Source organism: Mercurialis annua, linkage group LG1-X (assembly GCF_937616625.2).
Source record: "Mercurialis annua linkage group LG1-X, ddMerAnnu1.2, whole genome shotgun sequence".
Classification (NCBI taxonomy): Eukaryota; Viridiplantae; Streptophyta; class Magnoliopsida; order Malpighiales; family Euphorbiaceae; genus Mercurialis; species Mercurialis annua.
Genome location: NC_065570.1, coordinates 34115703 through 34127226, shown reverse-complemented (window position 1 = coordinate 34127226; position 11524 = coordinate 34115703). Strand labels below are relative to the sequence as shown.

The 11524-nt window shown below is 32.9% G+C and overlaps 1 long non-coding RNA gene across 1 annotated transcript; it reads right to left on the bottom strand.

The window, feature by feature from the left end:
• Positions 1-1393: 1393 nt before the first annotated feature.
• On the bottom strand, positions 1394-3781 carry LOC126665661 (uncharacterized). Its single transcript, XR_007637674.2, has 4 exons — positions 3636-3781; positions 3470-3546; positions 2832-2917; positions 1394-1601 (listed from the first exon to the last, which is right to left on the bottom strand). It is a non-coding gene; the product is annotated as an uncharacterized LOC126665661 (long non-coding RNA).
• Positions 3782-11524: the final 7743 nt, after the last annotated feature.

The window sequence follows — 11524 nt, the reverse complement described above, 5'->3', positions numbered from 1 at the left end:
AACGGTAAAGGCATTTCGATTTTGAATATAAAAGGAGGTGTAAGACGTTTAGTCTTTTAAAGAGAAGCGGAATTTTTTTGAATATAAAATGTTTTGGGTACTGAAAGATTTTATACCCTCGTGGGTTGGGTTTTGAGCATAACTAACAATCTGGCTGGGATAAATTGGTCGTAGTAATCTCTCGTTGGATACGAGGCAATAGTCAATTGATGGAATAATTTTGAGAGATGAGTTTTATTTGGATATATGAGTTAGTTGATTTGAGAATCGAGGATCGCGGTTAATAGGTTTCGACAATCTGGATCAGTTGATCGATTTTGTCGATTAATGATATTACTGTAATGTTTGGGTCATTGGTTTAACCCTTTGTGTGGGCAATATTTTTTTTAAGTTGTGTAATACAAGGGAGATGCAGTCGATGTGCAGTTTAGTTGTGGCGTTATGTTTCTAGATGATTGATGGAATCATTTTGATTGAGATTGTTTATGACTAATCTGGAAATTCTTTTACTATGAGTTAAGTTCACATTTCTTGAAAATAACAGTATGAGTTTTTGTGTTTCGATCGGATAATTCTTTGTAGTGTTTGTTTTAGAACTGAAATATTATCTGAAGTCTATTGGGTTTTGTTACCAATTATTTTGATGTCGATCTTGTTATAAGTGGAAGGAACTAGGTATTGTAAAACAAGATTTTATCAGCTTGTGTTTTCGGTTTCCTGTTGAGACGATAGAGTATGGAATGGTAAGATATATAGTTTAGCTTAGGTCTTAATCTTACATCTCCAAGATTCACTGATTTCATGTCCAAATCATTCTCTTCATTGTTTGATTTCGGTAAGCTTTCTTGCTTATTCTCAGTTTTTTCTATCAAAATCGACACTTTCGTCCGTTGATCCGTTCTCCTTCGTTCTAGCATCGTTTGGAGATCCGTTTTGTCTCAGTTGTAGTAGACATTATCCTCTTCGATTCTACACTTCAAAATCGTAATTTGGTACGTTAATCTCTATGTTATCCGCGCCATCGTTTTATCGTTTTGATTGTTCTTGGCTGTTTTGTTTGGTTAATTGCTGCCGAATTCTTGGCTGTGTTTTAAGGCATGATTCTTATTATGTTTAGGCTTTAATCTCATGTTGTCATTGGGTTATGATTATCGTTCATGTTTTGTGCAATCGTTAGATGTCATGCTCTGTTTTCCTTAATCTTGTTCATTGTTCATTGTCATTGTTCTTACTAATGTTCATGTGTTGTTTAATGATTAACTAAGTGTTGCTTCTGTCAGTTGAAGCTCATGTTGTGTCACGACTCAAATTTATGAGTCGCAACTGGCGCTAGGGAATGGGAGTGGTAGCTCCGAAACCCGTAGCAAGCCTAAAATCATGTGTAAATTTTTCGCAAATCAAATCATGTTTCATATATCAAAATACATGTGACCCCATTTTACAAAACATCAGAGTTAAAATGCGCTATATAAATACATAGACAAAAACATCTAGACTACTGCGGACCGCTAGAATGAAAACCTTCTTTCACTTCTTGTGCAAATGACTTCCGAGAATTTAAACTTCGGAAGCTTGAATTTCCAAATCATATCATGCAATCCCTGAAAAATGGGAGGAGCGGAGGGGTCAGTATAAAACTGAGTGAGTTCACCAAATTACACGCAGTATCACATAAAGGGTTAAAACCGTTGAAAACTCATTTTATATATAGAAAATACTCTTTTGAAATCATATTGTATACCCTCTTTACTTTCCTTCATAACTCTTTGTTTATTTCATAAACTTATAGTTTATACGTATTTGACATCTTTGATGTCTTATTATGGTTTTGATATTCTTCTTTTCTCGTTTTGTTTCATTAGTTTTCGACCGAATCTTAAATCTTAGTTTATATCATCATGATTATAAGTCGAATTAAATCATTGGCAAGTCTTTTGTGACTTGATCCTTATGGTTGGGTCCCGAGTTACCTTCAACCATGTGGCACAGTCCCGAGATAGTTCGACCGAGTTACTCATGCCACTACTTAATCCCAAGTTGTGAGTCCGAGATAGTTCAACCGAGTTACTCGCCAGACACAGGTCCCAAGATAGTTCAACCGAGTTATCTTCGTGTCTGCATTCGGACTATGCACCCTGCAAGTCTTTTGAACTTAACTGTCGATTCATATAATTCCTATTGACATTTAATAGGAGTGTTTGTTCACATTGTATCTCGATCTTGTTTCGTAGTGATTCTCGATGTATCGCACTTACTTTTTATTTCGTATGAGTCCCGAGGACTATTATTGAGAATGGATGAGATACGGGTCCCAGAATAGTTCTACCGAGTTCAACCTCGTATCTCAAATTCTTATTATTGGATATACCGTTGTACATTTTCTTATTACATAAGTTAATCGTTTAGATATTTCATCTTTGGTTTTCTTAATCCTTTATGGACCATGACATGCACAAAAAAATCTACAACATATATTTATAACACAGGCACATATGGGTATTTGTTATGATTAATAGTACGTATAGGAACGTACTAAGTTTCTTTATAAATATTTGCATAATAGTACATTTAGGAATGTACTATATTTTTTTTATTTAAATTTGGTTCGGTTCAAATTTTATTACTTTACCCATCCCCGGTGTTCAAACATATATATATTCTTTTCATTTATTTAGGTTATTGTCAAAATAGCACAATACGAAAAACATCATTTTCGAAGTTACGTATACATTTTAAAAACAAACATTTCAAATATATGAATATTCATATAACTTTTCGTATTAAAATACGTAGCTTTATGAATATTAGCGAGTAATTTAAAGTGTACTCACCACTTGCTATCAAGATATTTCAAACCAGCAAAGCGTTAACCTCGATCTTTACATTTCGAGCTTCGTTGGTAATCGCCTCGTCGGGTCTACACGAATTCGATAACACTACGAATTAATAAAATTTCTAAGTGTAACTAATTTTTCAAAAATTTCTAAGTGTAACTAGTTTGCGTTGATTCGTATCACAACTTATTATGCATCGAGGCTAACCTATCGATATCACATTCCAACATTAACACAATCCAGCCCCTATTACTTTATCATAAACATATGCATTCCATATATAATCATCATTCAAAATATTTAGACATGAACTTCACAACTTGGCCGAACTTATACCTTATGTTCATGTCAAAATTTCATTCAACTTAAATAATCAAAACCTATTTTTAGTTCAGCTATGCCATCCTTAATTCATGCTTATTATCATCAATTATTATTAATAGCATCACCCTATCTAAATGGCCAAAACCTAAGCTCCACATTCATTCCATCATTACACTTCACAACAAAACAATTCCATAGCCACAAAGCATCAATCATTAAACACTATTCAAAACATGCAATTGCCAAATCCCTTATCCAAATCACCATTCAATTCATCAATCAAAATCTAACAAATTTCAGAAACTCTTCACCTTGGTTGAAGTCCCAAAGCCGAAGGTCTATGTTCATGATTCACCATTAAAATTTCTCCATCCAAGCTCTTAAACATCTATGAACACCAAACATTCAAAGCTCCAAATTAAACTTCAAAACAGAATTTTAAACTCAGAAACCCTTACATTAATTTGATTTTCTTACCTCAAATTGGAACCATAAATCCGTAGAGGATCCTTTTCTCGTTCCGTGGCCGCAAGAATCACGCAATTCCGATGAGAAACGAAAAAGTTATGGACATTTGAAACTTTTCTTTCATGAAGAAGATGATCATCACGTTTTGTGCTTGCTGAAAATGAGGGGTTTCTCATCTTAAATCATATGCCTTTGATATTTATATGTTGGCAAAGTATCTCTTTAGTCCTTTAAGTTGTCACCTCCTTTCGCTTCAATTTCTAACTTTTCTTTCGTCCGATTTAGTCCACTAATCGCTTAATCATTCGTTTCTCGATAAAATCCGTATTATTTATTTCCAAATAAATAATTTAATTCCATATCTTATACCTTTACTTTCCAATAATTTATTTTGGCAATTTTGGCCAAAAACGCTCAAATTTTCATTTTGAGCTAACTTGCATTTTTTCTCACTTTTTCGTCCAATTTTTCATATTAATGACTATCGATAACCACTTTATCGATATTATTTTTTTATCTTGAGAAAATAGAGTAAAACACAACTTACTCCGGAAGTTTGTGGTTAAAAGTACACTTTATTCCTTAAAGTGGTTAATTTACACTTTAGCCCTTATTCTTAATTAATCGCCAAACTTTCTTCTAAAATGATTTCGTATGCTTACGAAACTTTGACGATCATTTATTAATAATATTTCACGGACCTTGGCGTGAATATTATTAGCTCTGGCTTTCCATCTTATTTTATTTTATTCTCTTTTTATATTGATTAAATCCAATTTATCGCATAATAATTTTCCATTTAAATTATTATTCTACGATAATTCTAATAGACCCGCTTCGGTCTAAGTCCTTATTATCCAATACTAATCTGATATTCTCGTTCTTAATCTTTACGATTATTCCTCGTGGCACTACACGTAATACCTCAAAAATTTAGGTTATTACATGTTGGTTTCTTGTTCAATAGTTGGCGGACAATGTGATTTTAAATTTGCTTGGCTTCGATTCTCTGTTTGTTCTTCTTCAATTGTTGTTGGCGGCAAAATTCATTTTCAAAAGCGTGGTGACCATTCTTTATTACTGTGTGAGTTGAGATAGTTATTTCGAAATTGATCACTTGGTGGGAAATAATGTTGGCCACTGTTGGTTTAAATTTAATATTTTGGTTGTTATTTGATTTCACGTGAATGGTTATATTATTTATGTCTTGGCTATTAAAAATTATGTGCTTATGGCAAAAAGTTATTGTGGTTGTCATGGGTGTGCAATTGTTATTGGTTGGTTTATCATTATGATTTAATCAAAGATTTTTATTTGATTATTACTGATTTGAAACCGAACATTCGTCTATCATTTTAATTTTTAAATTTCTAATCGATAATTGTTTTAAAATAAAATCTAAAGATAATATTAGTTTCGATTCTAATTAATATTGTTTGAGTATTATAATTCGAAAACAATAATTATTTTATAATTATTTTTTTTTGAAATAATTGATAATTATTTTATAATTGATAATTATATAATTTTTTAAAATCTTGGCTTGTTGTGCCAAATTGGCTAAATTACAAATTAGCCCTTAAACGTTTTATTTAAACTTATTTAATTAAGTTTTGATTTGTAACTTGGGTTACTTGAACTTTAAACTATTGCGTTTTGACTTTAAACTATTATTTTATTAAGGTTGTTTAATAATTATACACTATGTTTTATAATTGGATATTATATATGGATTTTATCAAGTTATTTTTGGGATTATAAACTCTGTTTTATAGTTTGATAAAATATTTGGGTCGGGCATGACTTGGGTCGCCCGACATGTGAGGTTAACTTGATAGTTTTCGATAACTCGGTTAACCCACTGTTTTGGAAATTGAGTTAATTATTATTTAATATTTATTTAAATAATGTTTTATGAAATGGATTTTAAAGCGAGAACTCAATATACTTGTATTAATTGGGCATTATTACTCATTGGGTATTTTGTGTTGCTCTTGATTGTTTTACCCTGATGTATTGTTTGTGCTAGTCCTATGTGGTGTCTAGTACACTTTAGAGTTAGGGTCCGTTTTTAATTTATTATTTATTTGTGTTTAGACTCGTCGACTATTCGTGTTTTTGAGGTGAAACGAGTCTAGGTTGCGTGTTAGGAGTTTTCACGTGGATTAGCAAGCAGTGAGTTTGTACTTACTATTTACCGCTTTATTAAGTAAATTGTTATTTTTGATATATAAATATATACTGTACGTATATTTCGAACTATTTTTCCATTATGGCTCTTAGTTGGAACATGCTATCTAATGGGCACCATTAGGACTGCGTGCGCACCGGTATTGATCTAGATAAGTTATGTGATATGTGGGGGTAACTCGGTGGTAGCCTAGCTCTCGGGACCCAGTAGAGTAACTCGGTGTAGCTCAGCTCTCGGGACTCTGGTAATGGATTAAGTGTGGTCGGTGGTAACTCGTTGTAGCTCAGCTCTCGGAATCAGGTCTTATGAATAAAGTATACTAGTAAGAATATTGTTGTTTAGGGTTCCAACTATTATACGTAATGTTTATATTAAATATATTAAAAGGGTTTTAAAGGTTTAACACTTGATAAATGTAAATAGTGGTATGAACTCATCTCAATATATCTGACCCCGTTGTTTTCCCAATTTTTCCAGGGTTATGATTTGAGCAAGTCAGCCGCTCTCCGATTCTTTATTTCCTCGGAGGTTTTACTTTATATTTTAATAAAGTTATTAAACTAATTTTATTCTTAGACCGCAGTAGTAACTAGAAGTCTTATTTTTGTAGTACTTGTTGCCAGATTTATTAGATGGATTTAATTGATGTTTGGCATTCTTATATTAACTTGGCTTAATACGTATTTATGCCATGTTTAAGACTCAGAGTTGGTTGAGCACTTTCTAATAAATGTTATATATTATGAACTGCTAGAACTAGGCTGAAGTCTCGGTTGCCCCCGAGCATTGGTTTTCTTGCAGGTTTATGTATTTATCGGTTATCCGAAAGGCTAGCTACGGGTTTTGGTACAACCGTACCCATACCCTAGCGCTGGTCGCGATTCATGAAAATGGATCGTGACAGTTACGAAATAAATCCAAACGTTCACAAACATTACGGAACAAAAACAATCGTTTCACATTTTTAGCAATTTAAGCCAAACGTTTACAAACGTTACGAAACAAATCCAAATGTTTCACCTTTTTAGCGATTGAAGCAAAACGTTTATAAACGTTACGAAACAAATCCAAATGTTTCCACATTTTAGCGATTTAAGTCAAGCGTTTATAAATATTACGAAACAAAACAAAATGTTTACAAACGTTACGAAACAAATCCAAACGTTTACAAACGTTATGAAACAAATCCAAACGTTTCCCCATTTTAGCGATTTAAGCCAAACGCTTACAAACATTACGAAACGGATCCAAACGTTTCACCTTTTTAGCGATTTAAGCCAAACCTTTACAAACATTTACAAACGTTGCGAAACAAATCCAAACATTTACAAACGTTACGAAACAAAAACAAACTTTTCACATTTTATGCAATTTAAGCCAAACGTTTATAAATGTCACATCACATATCCAAATGTTTCACCTTTTTAACGATTGAAGCCAAACATTTGTATATTTAAACTCCGTTTCTGCGACCTAATCAGCCCCCTTTCGATTTTAGAAACCCTAAACTCATTTTAAACTTTTTTTAAACGTTTCTCACTCGATCTTTGGTGCCTCAATCAATTGGTAAGTGATTAATCCATCTCTTTTCATTCCAAAACTTTGAATCATCATTTGATTCGATTAGTGGTTCATCTTGTCTTTTGATTTCATTCTTGTAGCGTTGGATCTACCTTGTTTATGAGATTTTCTTACTCTTTGGATTGACAAGGTATCGAATCCTTTTACTCAATTTGATTGTTGTGTTGTGGTGTTGTTGTTCATATTTTGTGATGTTGTTTGTTGTGACTATGGTTTGGATGAATAGTGGCTGTTCTTACATGTTGTAGGGTTGATTTATTATGTTGATATTATTGTTATCATCCATTGCATGTTTATTGAATCAAATCAAGAATCGGTTACCTTAGATTCACAATTTCGTATTGCTTTATGTATAAACTATTTTGAATTGATTAGGGCTGTCCATAACTAAATTATCATGTTATTAATAATTGGATTTTATTATTGTTGATTCATATTAGGAGGATTATGTATAACGCCGATTGATGCATCAATTTGTCATTCTTTGTAGTAATTGACTCGTATGTTCTTGGTTGGTTAATTTGAATCGGAATTGAGTTATCCAATTATTAGTTCATGTGTGGTTTAGAATTATGGATTCATTTGGATATTATAAATTGTTTGGTTGCCTAGATTTGTCCAAGCATGATTATAGGGCTGATTTGCATGTCTTTGCGATTCAAAATTGTTGGCTATCTATTGTTGTTTCGAATCCAAGTTTGGTGATTGTTAAATGAGTTGGTATGTTGATGAATGCCTGTAAACTGTTTTGGCTTAATTTAAATGTTTAGGGCTGTTTTGTATAATGTTTTTACGATAATGTTATACTTGGATTGTGGTGGTTAGTTTGGTTATTGACATTGCTTGGGCATGAAGAATACGCTTATTGTTAATTTGTTTGCTAAGGCATGTTTTGACTTGTGTTGTCTACTAAAGCGTGTTGGTTCATTATGGATTTTATCAAACACTTTGTTACGTGTTGATTGATTGGTTAGTTAAGCGATGTTGAGTTCCTTTCTTTTCAAACTCGGGTTTTGGATTATGAATTGATTCTGGATTTTTAAACATTGGTTTACAACTTGGTTATGTTGGATCGGGTTAGACTTGGGTCGCCCGACATGTGAGTTAAGCTTGGATGTCTTGGTTGACTCGGCTAAGTACAATTTTGGTTTTTGAAATGTTTCACCAAATAGTTTGAAAAGGTTTCCGGATTATGTTTTCAAATGGAACTTAATAGGGCTTAACCTGTTTTGCGGTTTTGGGATATGGTTGGTGTTTGTGTAATCAATATGCTTTAGTTTGTGCTTTGGCTTTGTTGTGTTGTGCTAGTCCTATGTTGTGTTTAGTACTCTTTAGAGTTAGGGTTCGTTTTTAATTTATTATTTACACATTGTTAGACTTGTCGATTGTTCGTGCTCAGGAGACGAACCAAGATTAGTTGCTTGCCAGGTTATCACGTGGATTAGCAAGCAACGAGTTTGTACTTACTATTTACCGCTTTATTAAGTAAATTGTTATTTTAATATCTATATATTGTATACGTACAATTGCGAACTGTTTTTCCATTATGGCTCTTAGTTGGAACATGCTACCTAATGGGCTTCATTAGGACTGCGTGCACACCGGTATTGATCTAGATAAGGTATGTGATATGTAGGGGTAACTCGGTGGTAGCCTAGCTCTCGGGACCCAGTAGAGTAACTCGGTGTAGCTCAGCTCTCGGGACTCTAGTTATGAATTAAGAATGGTTGGTGGTAACTCGGTGTGGCTCAGCTCTCGGGACCAAGCCTAATGGATTATGGTTATATTAGTATTGTGGATTAGGGTTCTAACTATTATACGTTATGTTCATATTAAATGTTTTAAAAAGGGTTTTAAATGTTTTCCACTTGATAAATGTAAATAGTGGTATGAACTCATCTCAGTATATCTGACCCCGTTGTTTTCCCAATTTTTCCAGGGTTATGATATGAGCGAGTCAGCTGCTCTCCGATTCTTTATTTTCTCGGAGGCTTTACTATATTTAATAAGGTTAATAAACTGATTTTATTCTTAGACCGCAGTAGTAAATAGAAGTCTTATGTCGAATACTTGTTATAAATTTATTCAATGAATTATTGCTATTTTGGCATTCTTTTATTAACTTGGGTTAATATATACTTCTGCCATATATAAGACTCAGAGTTGGCTGAGCACTTTATTATAAATGTTGTATATTATGAATTGCTAGAACTAGCGTGAAGTCTCGGTTCCCCCCGAGCAATGGTTTTCTTCAGGCTTATACATTTGTTGGTTATCCGCAAGGCTAGCTACGGGTTTTGGTACAACCATACCCATACCCTAGCGTCGGTCGTGATTCATGAAAATGGGTCGTGACAGAAACAAATCGAAGTGTTTCACCTTTTTAGCAATTTAAGCGAAACGTTTACAAACGTTACGAAACAAATCCAAACGTTTCATGTTTTAAGCGATTTTAGCCAAACGTTTACAAACATTACGAAACAAATCCAAACGTTTCACCTATTTAGCAATTTAAGCCAAACGTTTACAAACGTGACAAAACAAATCCAAAGGTTTCACCTTTTTAATGATTTAAGCCTTGTGTACAAACGTTACGAAACAAATCCAAACGTTTCACCTTTTAAGTGATTTAAGCCCAACGTTTACAAACGTTACGAAACAAATCCAAACGTTTCCCCTTTTTAGCGATTTAAGCCAAAGGTTTACAAACGTTACGAAACAAAACCAAACGTTTAAAATGTTTCGAAACAAATCCAAACGTTTCACAGTTTTAGCGATTTAAGCCAAATGTTACGGAACAAAACCAAACATTTCACATTTTAGCGATTTAAGCCAAACATTTACAAACGTTATGAAACAAATCCAAGTATTTCACCGTTTTAGCAATTTAAGCCAAAAAACGTTACGAAATAAATCTAGACGTTTCACCTTTTTAGCGATTTAAGCCAAACGTTTACAAACGATACGAAACAAATCCAAACGTTTTCCCATTTTAGCGATTTAAGCAAAACTTTTAAAAACGATATGAAACAAATCCAAATGTTTCACATTTTTAGAAATTTAAGGCAAACATTTACAAACGTTACGAAACAAATCCAAGCGTTTCACCTTTTTAGCCATTTAAGCCAAACGTTTACAAACGTTACGAAACAAATCGAAGCGTTTCACTTTTTTAGCAATTTAAGCGAAACGCTTACAAACGTTATGAAACAAATCCAAACGTTTCACCTTTTTTGCGATTTAAGTCAAACGTTTACAAAATTAACGAAAAAAATCCAAACGTTTTCCCATTATAGCGATTTAAGCCAAACATTTTGAAATTAAATCAAACGTTTCACCTTTTTAGCGATTTTAGTCGAACGTATACAAACGTTACGAAACAAAAACAAACGTTTCACCTTTTTAGCGATTTAAGCCAAACGTTTAAAACGTTATGAAACAAATACAAGAGTTTCACCGTTTTAGCAATTTAATCCAAAAAACGTTAACAAATCTAGACGTTTCACCTTTTTAGCGATTTAAACCAATCGTTTACAAACGTTACGAAACAAATCCAAATGTTTTCCCATTTTAGCAATTTAAGACAAACTTTTATAAACGATACGAAACAAAACAAAACGTTTAAAACATTACGAAACAAATCCAACTGTTTCACATTTTTAGAAATTTAAGGCAAACGTTTACATACGTTACAAAATAAAGCCAAACGTTTACAAACGTTACGAAACAAATCTAAGCGTTTCACCTTTTTAGCCATTTAAGTCAAACGTTTACAAACGTTACAAAACAAATCGAAGAATTTCACCTTATTAGCAATTTAAGTGAAACGTTTACAAACGTTAAGAAACAAATCCAAACGTTTCACGTTTTAAGAGATTTTAGCCAAACGTTTCACCTTTTTAGCGATTTAAGCCAAACGTTTACAAACGTTAGAAAACAAATCCAAAGGTTTCACCTTTTTAGTGATTTAAGCCTTGTGTACAAACGTTACGAAACAAATCCAAACGTTTCACCTTTTAAGAGATTTAAGCCCAACGTTTACAAACGTTATGAAACAAATCCAAACATTTCCCCTTTTTAGCGATTTAAGCCAAACGTTTACAAACATTACAAAACAAAACCAAAC